This window comes from Aotus nancymaae, unplaced genomic scaffold, assembly GCF_030222135.1.
Source record: "Aotus nancymaae isolate 86718 unplaced genomic scaffold, 86718_ANA_hifiasm-v0.15.2.pri h1tg000015l_0, whole genome shotgun sequence".
Classification (NCBI taxonomy): domain Eukaryota; kingdom Metazoa; phylum Chordata; class Mammalia; order Primates; family Aotidae; genus Aotus; species Aotus nancymaae.
In genome coordinates, this window is record NW_026988426.1 from 7,503,070 (window position 1) to 7,517,880 (window position 14,811).

A 14,811-nucleotide genomic window follows, 5' to 3' on the forward strand; every position below is an offset into this window, starting at 1 on the left:
TGTTTTCTTCTCTCTCTCTCTCTCTCTTTTTTTTTTTTTTTTTTTGAGACGGAGTTTCGCTTTTGTTACCCAGGCTGGAGTGCAATGGCGCGATCTTGGCTCACCGCAACCTCCGTCTCCTGGGTTCAAGCAATTCTCTTGCCTCGGCCTCCCAAGTAACTGGGATTACAGGCGTGCGCCACCATGCCCAGCTAATTTTTTTTTTGTATTTTTAGTAGAGACGGGGTTTCACCATGTTGACCATGATGGTCTCGATCTCTTGACCTCGTGATCCACCTGGGATTACAGGCGTGCGCCACCATGCCCAGCTAATTTTTTTTTTTGTATTTTTAGTAGAGACAGGGTTTCACCATGTTGACCATGATGGTCTCGATCTCTTGACCTCGTGATCCACCTGTCTCGGCCTCCCAAAGTGCTGGGATTATAGGCATGAGCCACCGCGCCCGGCCTTCTCTCTCTTTCTTAATAGAAATGGACAGCAAAGAGTTCTGGGATTAGTTCTTTCTTATGACTGCACAATCTCAATTCTAAGGCCGGAAGAGAGTTTCCATTCACTGATTTATTCATTTATTCATTCAGTAAATGTTTACTGAACCTCTAGAATGTGCCAAGCCTTGTACTAGGCTCTAGGAATACAACAGTAACCAGGACAAATGAGGCGTCTTTTCTTATACAACTTACCTTTTTACAAAAATTCATATGAAAACTATCCAAAGTCACAACAACATCTCTAGAGAAGGTTCCTTAAAGTTGTCTAATTAAATCAGTGTTTGAACTGAAATTTCCTCCCAAAATTCATATGCTGACGCCCTAACGCCCAGTGTGGTTGTATTTGGAGATGAGACCTCTACGTAAATAATTAAGGTTAAAAAGAGGTCACAAGGATAGGGCCCTGATATGATTAAAGCTAAAAAGAGGTCAGAAGGATAGGGCCCTGATACGATTCGTGTTATAAATTGAAAGTCCAGATCTCCTCCCCGCAACTCCAATATGCAGCAAGGAAAGGCCCTGTGATGACATTGTGAGAAGGCAGACATCCAAAAACCAGGAAGGAAAGTCTCCTTATAAACCAATCCTGCCAGCCGGGCATGGTGGCTCACACCTGTAATCCCAGCACTTGGGGAGGCTGAGGCAGACAGATCAATAGAGGCCAGAGTTCCAGACCAGCCTGGCCAACATGGCAAAACCCCATCTCTATAAAAAATACAAAATTGGCTGGGTCTGGTAGCTCACACCTGTGATCCCAGCACTTTGGGAGGCCAAGGCAAGTGGATCACTTGAGATCGGGACTTTGAGGCCAGAGTGGCCAACATGGTGAAACCCTGTCTCTACTAAAAATGCAAAAATTAGCCAGACATGGTGGTGCATGCCTATAATCCCAGCTCTTTGGGAGGTTAAGGTAGAAGAATTGCTTGAACCCAGGAGACAGAGGTTGCAGTGAGCCGAGATCATGCCACTGCCACTGCGCTCCAGCCTGTGCAGTAGGGTGAGAAACCTTCTAAAAAACAACAAAAAAACAAAAAAACAAAGAACATAAGCTCTTGCATTGCATTCCTGACTTCCTATGCTGGCTCCATCACTAACTATATGACTTTGACCTTGAGTAAGTCACTTAATCTCTGTAAGAGTTTTTCCCCAGTTATAAAATGTGAATAATAACAGTACAAACTTAAAATAATTGTGGTGAGGATATAAAATATTCTACGTAAAGGACTTAACATATAATTTGGCACTGAATAAACACTCAATATATAGACCATTATTTCTGGAGAATAAAGAACAGGCAGCAATTATTCTAAATTGTCAAACCTGGTTGACTGGGAAAATGAAGAGAAATCTGACCAAAATTCAACGCATAGATGAAAAAGACGATGTTCAACTTCACACATGTAAAATAAAGCTTAAATATAGTTAGAGAGTAAAGATATACTGATTATGCTTATATAGATATATAAAGTTACTCTACTTAGGTTCTGATTTATATTACATTTACTTATCCAGAGATTCTGTAACTACAGAACTGTTCTTTACAAATATAATAACTTAAAAACGAAGGTAACTTTTGGATTATACCAATAATGAGTCAAATCCAATAGGGCAGGAGTTGCTGAGATTTTGCCTAAAAATGAGTCCTCAGGTAGGAATCTTTAAAAACAAAATATCATAGATAAAAAAGATTTTGTTTTCAACCTAAGAAAGCAGATTGAAAAAAGGAAGAAGATAAAGCTTTCCTTAAATGGTGTAAATGTGTGCAGTGTCCGTGATGTGATGTAGTTGAGTCTTTGATATCCCTTAGGCTCTCTTCCTAATTTAATGTTTCTTCACAGACTACTATGCAACAGAAGAAAACTATGCCTGAGATATCTAAAGGGGAAATTCCGTGTATTAAGTGTTTAAGGAACCACTTTTGTTCCTCAAGTAACCAGAATGAGTAATAAAACTCAAGCCTGAGTAGTATGTTTGTCACGCACTTTTCTTCCTATTGCTAAAATGAAAGATATTGCTGGATGCAGTGGTTCACGCCTGTAATCCCAGCACTTTGGGAGGCCAAGGAGGGTGCATTGCCTGAGGTCAGGAGTTGAAGACCAGCCTGGTCAACATGGTGAAACCCTGTATCTACTAAAAATACAAAAATTAGCTAGGCGTGGTGGTGGGCACCTGTAATCCCCCCTACTCAGGAGGCTGAGGCAGGAGAATTGCTTGAACCCAGAAAGCAGAGGTTGCAGTGATCGGAGATCACGCCACTGCACTCTACCCTGGATGACAGAGTGAGGCTCCATCTCAAAAACAAAAATAAAATGAAAGATACCATTGAATTCAGATTAGGAAATAATGCTTCCCAAGCAAAAAACTCATAAATTATTTATTGGATTTTCTTATACATTTACTTTCTAATGCATGGGAATGAGTAATGGCAGAAACCAAATCGGAAAGTCAATTCACATTCCAGATTCCATTTTTACATGGGCATGGATTTCAAATTCTTTTATTTGATAAACAAGCCTAGTCACTGGAAAAGATTAAGTTGAAATATCTGCCTGCATCAACCTCTCTACCAACGTATGGCCCTTTTAGAAACAAATGATTATGGGCCACTCTATATGCAGCCCTGTAACTAGTAGTTATGTGGTGAAATTTACACTTCAGTGAATATGACTCTGCCTCTGTATCAGTAATAATATCTTTATATTACATTAAGATGTCTTAATGCCTTGGCTTTTCTAAAAAGTATTAAAGCTCTTTGTGATTTAGGACCTCAAAACATTTTATGGATACCAAATTCTTTCTTGTTTATCAGTCTCTTCCCTTTAATCAGCATGGCATCTGAAATATCACAATAGAGTCTCAGTAGCCTAGCCATCTCCAGGTTTTCTTCACCTTTGTTTATCATTCACACCACAGTCAGATTCCTTTTTTTAAAAGCACCATTAGATAGATTAAGATAGAAATTCTAAGCTTTTGGCCTGGCGAAGTGGCGCACGCCTGTAATCCTAGCACTTTGTGAGGCCGAGGTGGGTGGATCACCTGAGGTCAGGAGTTCAAGACCAGCCTGGTCATAATGGTGAAACCCCATCTCAAAAAAAAAATTCTAAGCTTTTACTTAGTATTCTTAAGTCTGATTTAGTCTTTTTCAACTTTTTTTCCTACTCCCAGCTTTCCTTCTTTTGTGGGGTCCCCACGTGTCCCTCAATCAATCTTGAATATGTTATTCACCCTCCATAGCCAAAAAGCCATTCTATTTCTTTCAAATTTATCCTATCTATATGAATTGCTTTTGATCCAACTCAAACCTAATAAACAAGTTGGCGAGTGCAATTTCTACATTGTTCTGAATTTATACCAAAGGCCCAAAGCTGAAAATATAAAATATAAAGGAGTCAACTCCTCAGATCAAAGAGACCACTAGTAGTTTGGGGCCAGCTACCTTCTTGAAAGAAAGGGTTTCCGGCCGGGCGCAGTGGTTCATGCCTATAATCCCAGCACTTTGGGAGGCCGAGGTGGGTGGATCATGAGGTCAAGAGATTGAGACCATCCTGGTCAACAAGGTGAAACCCCATCTCTACTAAAAATATATAAAAAAAAAATTAGCTGGGCATGGTGGCACATGCCTGTAGTCCCAGCTACTCGGGAGGCTGAGGCAGGAGAATTGCTTGAACCCAGGAGGCAGAGATTGCGGTGAGCGGAGATCGCACCATTGCACTCCAGCCTGGGTAACAAGAGCGAAACTCCATCTCAAAAAAAAACAAAAAGAAAGGGTTTCTGAAAGAAACAAGACCCCAAGGTGCCACATCAATAACCTCCCCACCCTGACTTGATAGAAGAATAAATAGAGAATAAATAGGACTGAGAGAGAGAAAGCTGCTAGTGTTGGGGGTACACAGTGCTTGTAACTGTAAGGCTGGTTGTGTCGCGAGACCTCGGACACACCCCACTCCCGCAGCGGGAAGCTCGGACACACCCCCTACCCTCGCCTGGAGCTCGGACACTCCCCGCTCCCTCGCGGGGAGCTCGGACATGCTCCCTTCCCTCTCAGGGTTCTCGGACACAACCCCTCCCTCATGGGGACCTCGGACACACCCCCCTCCCTCACGGGGAGCTCAGATGCACCCCCTCCCATCGCCGGGAGCTCACACACACCCCTGCCCACCCCCTGGAGCCCGGGGGGGGAAAAAGCCTACCTGATACCATTTTGTCCAATCCAGGCCCCACTCCCTGCCTGCCATTTTGTCTTCCTGCCTACCATTTTGTCCTATCTGGGCCCCACTCCCTGCCTGCCATTTTGTCTTCCTGCCTACCATTTTGTCCTATCTGGGCCCCACTACCTGCCTACCATTTTGTCCTATCTGGGCCCCACTCCTGCCATTTTGTTCCATCCGGGCCCCACTCCCTGCCATTTTGTTCCACTCACCTTGGGCACAACCAATCAAACGCCTCCACTCCCTATAAAACCCCACGTCTGAGAGGAGTCTGCGTGACTTCTCCGGCCTTTCCTGTCGGACCACAGAACCTCACCCGGGAGCCTGAATAAAACCCTTCGCATTGGATTATTTTCGTGCTGGCCTCAGTTTCTTCATCTTACACTCGGCGAGAACAGACCTTACAGTAACCAATCTTTTTTTTTTTTGAGATGGAGTCTTGCTCTGTTACCTGGGCTGGAGTGCAGTGGTGCAATCTTGGTTCACTGCAGCCTCCTCCTCCCAGATTCAAGCAATTCTCTGCCTCAGCCTTCTGAGTAGCTGGGATTACAGGTGCCCACCACACCCAGCTAACTTGTGTATTTTTAGTAGAGATGGGGTTTTGCCATGTTGGCCAGGTTGGTCTTGAACTCCTGACCTCAAGTTACCCACCCACCTCAGCCTCTCAAAGTGCTGAGATTATAGTAATGAGCCACTCTGCCCAGATAACCAATCTTGAATACGAATACTAGAATATTTTTCTACCTGGGAAATTGTGGGATCTGCTCGAGATGCTGGGTTTTCTTTTTTTTTTTCTTTTTTTTTTCTTTTTTGATAGAGATGGGATTTTGCCACATTGCTGAGGCTAGTCTAGAACTCTTGGGTTCAAGCAGTCTCTCCACCTTGGCCTCCCAAAGTGTTGGGATTACAGGCATGATCCACTGCAACCCAGTCATGCTGTAAGGAAATTGCTAACCAGTAAGAAAGGAGAACATGAGAGAACAGTTACTGGGAAAAATACAGTTACTTTTTATTTATACTCCTCAGTGAACTGAGACTTCTAACAAACCAGTTACAGATACAAAAAAAAAAAGGAATTTATCAACTCAATTGTTCAACAAATATTTATGGATTGCTTCCTTCATGCCAGGCACTATTCTAGGCTTTGAAAAATACTAAGCAAAGTCCGCTCCTCCAGGAACTTGAGTTCAGGGGTAGCAGCACTGGCTCCAAGCATGGTGCTCAATGTTATCACAATTTTTTTTTCCATCTGTCATATTTTCTTTTTTCTTTTTTTTTTTTAATTTTTGAGACAGTCTTGCTCTTTCGCCAGTCGCCAGACTGGAGTGCAGTGGTGCCATCTTGGCTCACTGAAACCTCTACCTCCCAGCTTCAAGCAATTCCCTTGCCTCAGTCTCCCAAGTAGCTGGGACTACAGCTGCGCATCACCACACCCAGCTAATTTTTGTATTTTAGTAGAGATGGGGTTTCACTATGTTGACCAGGATGGGCTCGATCTCTTGACCTCGTGATCCATCCACCTCGGCCTCCCAAAGTGCTGGGATTACAGGCATGAGCCACCATGCCCGGCCCCATCTATATTTTCTTTCCTTTCTGTAAACTGAATTCTTCAGTGATCTCTTCCCTCTTGAAGGCAGCATGGCCACCAGTGTAACAATTCTAATGGGAAGAAAGCCTGTCTTTCCTGGTCATTCTAGCAAAGGAGCAGACTGTCTCATTGACCTGGCTTGGGTCAGATATACATCTCAGAACCTGACTGGCTACATCCCAGTCATTAGTAAAGCCGCCACAAATATTTGTGCAGCTTGTTCATTGCAAAAAAGGACAAGCAGGGGCTGAAATCCAGCGAGGGCCACATTCACCAAGCCTTAGTCCTGGTGCAGGACTGTGTGTGACAGGAAAGGGGGACGTTTTTCTAATTCACACTAACACATGACAGTCCTCTTGGCCGTGTGCTCACCCCAGAGCAACAGATGATCAGGGGTTATCCCCTCCTGGACTACATGGCCTGAAGGTGGGAAAAGGACAATTGGGCTTCCCTGATCCGAAGTCAGAAAAAGGAAATGCTGAGCAGGCAAGGACAACAGCTCTCTACTTCGTTACTTACAAGCATGGAAAGGCAAGGTGGCAGAGTGGAGGGGACCTTGGACTTGGTGTCAAAAGGCCTGGGTTCTAATCCTAGTTTGGGAAGTTGGGGGACATTGGGCAAATCACTTAACTAATCCCCAAAATATTTGTTTCCTTTCTTATAAAATGGAAAAAATTGTTGTCCTGCCTCCACTACAGATTCATTAAGAGAGGGAAAAAAGTGAATAATGTGTGAGAAAATGGTTTGGAATAAGTTTCTTATACCCCGAAAGTATTATTATTATCAGTTGTATCCTCCTAGTCAGTACATATGGACACCAAGTTCTTTTTTTTTTCTTTTGTCCATCTCTTCCATTTAATCAGTCCTGCATATCTCAAATATCAAAATAGATTCTCAGTTGGCCTAGACACCTCACACATCTTCCAGAGCGCTCAATGCTCAATAGATGTTTATTTTTTTCTTTTTCTTTTTTTTTTCTTTTTTTTTTAGTAGAGACGGGGTCTCACTATGTTGCCCAGGCTGGAGTGCAGTGAATATTCACAGGCAGTATCCCACTACTGATCAGCATGGGAATTTTGACTTGCTCCGTTTCTGACCTGGGCCAGTTTACCCCTCCTTAGGCAACCTGGTGGTCCCCAGCTCCAGGGAGTTCACCATATTGATGCCGAACTTAGTGCGGACACCTGATGGGCATAGCGCACTACAGCCCAGAACTCCTGGACTCAAGAGATCCTCCAGCCTCAGCCTCCCGAATACCTGGGACTACAGGCACACACCACCACGCCTGGCAATAGGTGTTTATTAATTGGCTGGCCCATAATATAGAAATTCACATTACTCTGGGTTCCATTTCAAAGTCTCATACAAGCAAAAAGTTGTGGCAAAATGTTCACCCAACATTGAATTCAAGGATTCCAGAAACCTGTAAGCAGGCTGTCTTGTAATCTCATTATTGGGTCTCAATTGAAGTACTGTTTCCTCAGGGGAAACTTCATGGTCTATCCCAGTCCCCCAATCAGGGCAGAGCCTCCAACCTGATTCATGACACTTCACACAATTGTTTGTCATCAGGTCTGTTTTTCCCAACTGACTGCGAACTCCACCGGGCAGGCAGCCTGGCTGTCTTGTTTGCTGTTGCCTGATAGCCTTGGTGCCTGGTACACAGAAACAAATCAAGAAATACTTGTTAAATGAATGAGTACATCTGTGGAATTAAATGGAACAAGGTCAAGTGGGACTAGGAAATATACATCTAATTTCCTCTTTCTCTTTTCCTAACATTGTTTTCTAAGCCCTCAACCTCACGACTTCTGGAATCCCCATTAAGAAGAGAAAGAACGAGTAGTTGATTTGAACGTGTCCTTTTAAGGACACACAATCAATGACTATTTAGAAATAGAATGCATTCACCCTGACATGTGTAAGCAATGCCTCAAAAATGCAGGACAAACACAGTAGTTACAACTCCCTGTAATCATAAATTCATTCTGGAATAATAGTTCTAAATTGTATGCCCTTGTATATCTTGGTATGTCCTAATGCTTACATTTGCCTCAAAACCAAGACAGATCTAGTCAGTCATTCCTGGAAGCATATGCATTACTCCAAGCCAGAAATTAGATTAGAGTGGTTCAGAGGAGAGAGATTTTATAGACAAATTATTCCTTCTTCCTTCCCCTCCCCACCATCCATTCTACAAATTTCATTTACATAATGTAGCTTTTAGCAAAAATGAAATGAGTCAGCATCAGGAAAGACAAACTGAAATATGACTTTTATGCCAAAAGCAATTATTTTTTTGTGTGTCAGCCTGCAGTGAGCAAGTAATCTTCCAAATAATAGAACATTTAAGAAATAAAAATAGAGGGCAGTGTTCAGTTGGTCATAAATACCTGTTGTGTACAGAAATTTTCATTTATTTTTAATTATGCTAAGATACACAGAATATAAAATTTACCATCTTAACCATTTTAAGAACACAATTCAGTAGTGTTAAGGACATTCACACTGTTATTAACCAATCTGCAGAACGCTTTTCACCTTAGAAACTTAGAAACTCTGTACCTGTCCGGTAACAACTCCCTATTCCCTTTTCCCCAAACCCCTGGCCACCACCATTGTACTTTCTGCCTCTATGAATTTGACTACCGTAGGCACCGCATAGAAGTGCAATACGCAGCATTTGTCTTTTTGTGACTGGCTCATTTCACGGAGCATAAATGTCCTCAAGATTCATTCATGTTGTAGCATGCGTCAGATTTCATCCCTTTTTAAGGCTGAATAATATTCCATTGTGTATACATACCACATCTTGTTCATCCGCTCATTCATTCATGGACACTTAGGCTGCTTCCTCATTTTAGCTATTGTGAATAAAGCTGCTATGAACATGGGTATACAGATATCTCTTTGAGATTCTATTTTAAATTCTTTTGATTATGTGCCCAGAAGTGGAATTGCAAGATCAATGGTAATTTGATTTTTGTTTTCTAATTTTTTTGTAGAGATGGGGTCTTGCTATGTTGCCCAGGCTGGTCTCAAATTCCTGGGCTCAAGCAATCCTCCACACTCAGCCTCCCAAAGCACTGGAATTACAGGTGTGAACCACCATGCTCAGCCCTATATTTAATTTTCTGAGGAGCTGCAATACTGTTTTCCATAGAAGCTACACCATTTTACATTCTCTGTGTGCAGAGTTTTACAAAACAGTTTGTGAGTTTCAAAGAAATTTAGGGTTTACTTTTTCCCTGCAGTAACATTCTTCCTGGAGATTCTCATGGTGCTTTCTCTGTGGGAACTCTATGACTCCCACCATGTTTTCGCTTGCAGCATAGTCGTCTTATCTTCCCCACCTGTCAGGACCCTGAGAGTAGGTAGGATCTAGGCAGAATTCATCTCTAAAGACAGTGGCCTGGATGAGTCTCCCAGCTTCCCTGATTGCCCGTATATAGTATCACAGCAAGTTACTGTATCTCTTGTAGGTATCTGATAAGTAAGGAGAATAATGCCTCTCAACAGGATGGCTGAGAGGATGGGTCTAGATAATGTGTCCTGAGTGCTTAGCATAGCACCAGGGACATGGTACGTGCTAACTATTTTATGAAGCAGGAGAGTGTTGTGGCTAAAAGTGCAGACTTTTAATCCCTATAAGCCTCTGTTTGTTTTCTCATGAGGATGAAAAAGGTTGACCTATACAAGGTTTACTCAGTGTCACATAGCAATTTGTGAGTGCTCAAAAAAACGGCAGTTATCTTTATCATAACCAGTGTATTGATTCATCTTAGTTCAGTATTGATCTATTATGTTTCTTCTATCAGTGCATTTAAATATGCCCTGTCAAATCATTCTGGTTCATCCCTTACCAACATTTTGGCAGATTTCCTAATCTTCCAGTCACTTTGATAATTTAAAGTTCATTTTCTGCAGTCCAAATCTGTGATCACAATTTTTTTTTTTTTTCCAGACTGAAACTTACCCTGTCACCCAGGCTGGAGTGCAGTGGCACTATCTTAGCTCACTGTAACCTCTGCCTCCCAGGCTCAAATGATTCTTCTGCCTCAGCCTTATCGAGGACAATCCTTGATCTTTTCTTTCTTGGCTTGTAGATGCATCACTACAAGATGACTTTGTAGATGCATCACTCCAATCTCTGCTTCCTTCTTCACATGGCATTCTTCCTCCATATGTGTCTCTGTTTTCTTGAAACCAGTCATATTGGACTAAAGGCCCACCCTAATGACCCCATTTTAATTGCTTACAGTAGCCAATAGGGCAAAGACCCTACTTCCACATAAAGTTACATCCACAGGTACTGTGGGTTAGGACTTCAACATACTTTAGGGGAGGCATAATTCCACCCATAACACGTAGAAAAGTTAAAAAGAAATTAGTGAACGCCCATAAAACCACCACTAGATTCAGTAGTTGTTAACATTTTGCCACTTTTGCTTTTACTACCAATCTGCTTTTTTACTGTTACCATCTCATCCCTAAATACTTCTCTTTTTTTTTTGAGATGGAGTTTCACTCTTGTTACCCAGGCTGGAGTGCAATGGCGCGATCTCGGCTCACCGCAACCTCCGCCTCCTGGATTCAGGCAATTCTCCTGCCTCAGCCTCCTGAGTAGCTGGGATTACCACCATGCCCAGCTAATTTTTTGTATTTTTAGTAGAGACGGGGTTTCACCACGTTGACCAGGATGGTCTCGATCTCTTGACCTCGTGATCCACCTGCCTCGGCCTCCCAAAGTGCTGCGATTACAGGTGTGAGCCACCGCGCCCGGCCCTGATTATGTTCTTTTGATGTGTTTTAACATTTTCCTCTAAGCCAATACTTCTCGATCTTCGTTGTACCTTGACATCACTTTGGGAGTTTGAAAAAACACCAATGCCTAGATCCCACCTACAGAGGTTCTAATGTAATTAGTTTGGGTGCAGTCTGGGAATGGGGAGCTTTAAAATGCCCTGAGTTAATTTTGATGTGAGGGGAAGGTTGTGACTCATGGATCTAACGGTTAGATCAGTCTTAACCCAGGATTCTGTACATGCCAACTGCAGTACATCAGGTGCTCTGTAGACTTAGGTTCTATCACTATTCGTGATACTAAATTTGATGACTAGCTGAAAGTGGGGACAGAGCTCTCCTTGTAACTGTATGTTTTTCTCTCCATAAATTAGCAAATAATCTGTGGAGCAATGTCATAACATTTTGGGAATATCTTGTTTCCCATAAATTTTTTAAGCACTGCTTTTGGCAGCCATTAGTGATCCTCGCTTGAATCCATTATTTCGTAAATATTTACAAAATGCTGACATTCTAAGTCTATCATTCTGCATTTTAAAGTAGCCAGCATTCTTTTTTGTTTTGTTTTTGTTTGTTTGTCTTTGAGACTGAGTTTCGCTCTTTCACCCAGGCTGGAGTGTAATGGTGCGATCTCGGCTCACTGCAACTTCTACCTCCCAGGTTCAAGCGATTCTCCTGCCTCAGTCTCCCTAGTGGCTAGGATTGTGGGTGCCTGCCACCACACCCAGCTAATTTTTGTATTTTTAGTAGAGATGGGGTTTTGCCATGTTGGCCAGAGTGGTCTTGAACTCCTGACCTCATGTGATTCACCCACCTCAGCTTCCCAAAGTGCTGAGATTACAGGCATGAGCCACCACGCCTGGCTGCCAGCATGCTTATGTATGGAGTTTCCTTAATTAATTGACAACTATAATTCTCCATAAAAAGTCAAGGTATGCCGAGCATGCTGGGTGGCTCACACCTGTAATCCCAGCATTTTGGGAGGCGGAAGCGAGTGAATCACTTGATGTCAGGAGTTTGAGACCAGCTTCACCAACATGGTGAAACCCTTGTCTTTACTAAAAACACACAAAAAATTAGTCGGGTGTGGTGGAAAGGGCCTGTAATCCCAGCTATTCGGGAGGCTGAGGCAGGAGAATTGCTCGAACCTAGGATGCGGAGGTCGCAGTGAGCTGAGATTGTGCTACTGCACTCCAGCCTGTGCAACTGAGCAAGACCCTGTCTGGAAAAAAAAAAAGCAAGATAATTGCCTAATTCTTCCCCCTTATTGACCAATTTTTACAATAAGAACTTAGTGTAATAATCATCCTCAATGGTGGCAAATGAGTTCTTTTTTCTGAGTATTGTTATGGACTTGTGGATTTTTATTTATTCGATGTATTGCAATCAATTATTGTTATCATCTTTACTGATGCTCAAATTAACTCATATTTGGCCAGTGGGAACCCCTTTAAGCTGGTTTATCTTTTTTGACATGCCCTCATTTGTCTGAGCATTTCCTTCCTTTCTGGGACAATACAATGTCCCAGGCTCACCTAGAATTTTCTCTGCCACAATGTGGAGCCAGTCATTTCTTCAAAGAGTTTATTTTCATTTTCATGGAGAATGGTAATTAGAAGTTAAGGTCTGGATGCTTATTGCTTTTGGAGTGTCATTTCATCCCCACCCAATGGACAGAGCTGGGAAATGCACTTTTTTTTTTTTTTTGAGACATCTGGATCTGTGGCCCAGGCCGGAGTGCAGTGGTGGGATCTCAGCTCACTGCAACCTCTTCCTCCCGGGTTCAACTGATTCTCATGCCTCAGTCTCCTGAGTAGCTGGGATTTACAAGCATGTCCCACCATACTTAGCTAATTTTTGTATTTTTAGTGGAGTCGGAGTTTCGCCATGTTGGCCAGGATGGTCTCCATCTCTTGGCCTCATGCCATCTGCCCGCCTCAGCCTCCCAAAGTGCTGGGGTTGCAGGTGTGAGCCACTGCACTGGGCCTGGGAAATACATTTTTAAAAGTCATGAATTCAGGGCCAGGTGCAGTGGCTCACACCTGTAATCTCAGCACTTTGGCAGGCAGATTGCTTAAGCCCACGAGTTGAAGACCAGCCTGGTCAACATAAGGAAACTGTTTCTTTTTGGTTTTAAGAAGCAGAGAGTTTAGTAGGCAAGAAGGAAAAGAGAACACATATGGAAGAAGCTCCCCTGTACAGAGACAGAGGGAGTGGGGCTCCAAAGCCAAAAGAGGAGGTCCCCACCTGCCAAGGATACCAGCCAGGTAAATATGCAGAGGTTGGAGGAGGCAATGTTTGATTTGCATAGGGCTCAGGGGTTTGACTAGGCACGTCATTCATGTAGCCGGAGAAAAAGCTGGTCCTACCACTCTAGCCTTCTAATAGGCAAATATAGGGCGCCATGATGTTCTACACAAGTGGGAATATGTGGGGGCGGCCATGTTGCCAGGAACATGTGGGGAAAGGACAAGAAGGCCGGGAATCTCTGAGTTGGGGTTTTGCATATCAAATCATTTGCATATCAGTGGTTGCTGGCCTGGCTCTAGGAGCCCGGTCTTTACAAGAAACTTTTCCAAAGATGCTTTAAAGAATGAAAACTTCCCAAGGACGACTCCTTTTCCTACAACATTTCCGGCTGTGGAGATGCCACACTAACTGCTGTTAGGAGGTTTTGGACCAGGACTCTTTCTGGCTACTTCCTGCTGAAAAGGGGCGTCGAATGGCAAACAGCATCTAAGGCTCCTCCTGGGGTCCATCTAAGGGTCCTTGGAAGAATGGTGTATCCATGTGCGGTTCAGTTTACAGCACCATTTGGAGTTTGATTGCTTTTAGGCAAGAAGAAACAATTCGAGTTGTAGTATTGAGTATATGGGGTCCAAATATCAATACAAGACATATAAGCAAGAGAGTGCTTAATAAAGGGGTTAACCAATTCCATAAAGAAGACTGGAATTCGTTAAAGAGGGATTTTAGCCACTCGTCACTAAAGCTGGCATTTTCCCTGAGCCTGTCAATAATTTTGACTGGATTTTTTTTTTTCTTTTCTGAGATGGAGTCTCTTGTTGCCCAGGCTGGAGTGCAATGATGCGATCTCTGCTCACTGCAATCTCTGCCTCCCGGGTTCAAGCGATTTTCATGCTTCAGCCTCCTGAGTAGCTGGGATTACATGAGTGTGCCACCATGCTTGCCTAAATTTCTATATTTTTAGTAGAGACGGGGTTTTGCCATGTTGGCCAGGCTGGTCTTGATCTCCTGACCTCAGGTGATGCACTCACCTGAGCCTCCCAAAGTGTTGGGATTACAGGCGTGAGCCATGGTGCCTGGCTGATTTGATTTTTAAGTAGCTGTAAATTTTCCTCTACTTTACTAGAAGTGTTAATCCAAAAGCAGCATGTTTCATTTAAAACTACATTATTAAACCCAATAACAAGTACTAGCAGATGGCCGGGCACGGAGTTTGAGACCAGCCTGACCAATAAGGAGAAACCCTATCTCTACTGAAAATACAAAATTAGCTGGGTGTGGTGGTGAATGCCTATAATGCCAGCTACTTGGGAGGCAGAGTCAGGTGAACCTGAAAGGTAGAGGTTGCGCTTAGCTGAGATCGCACCATTGTACTCCAGCCTGGGCAACAGGCACAACCCTCCATCTCAAAAAAAAAAAAAAAAAGTCATAGCAGACTCAGTGATAGTAACACTTTCATGCTTCCTTTTTGTCACC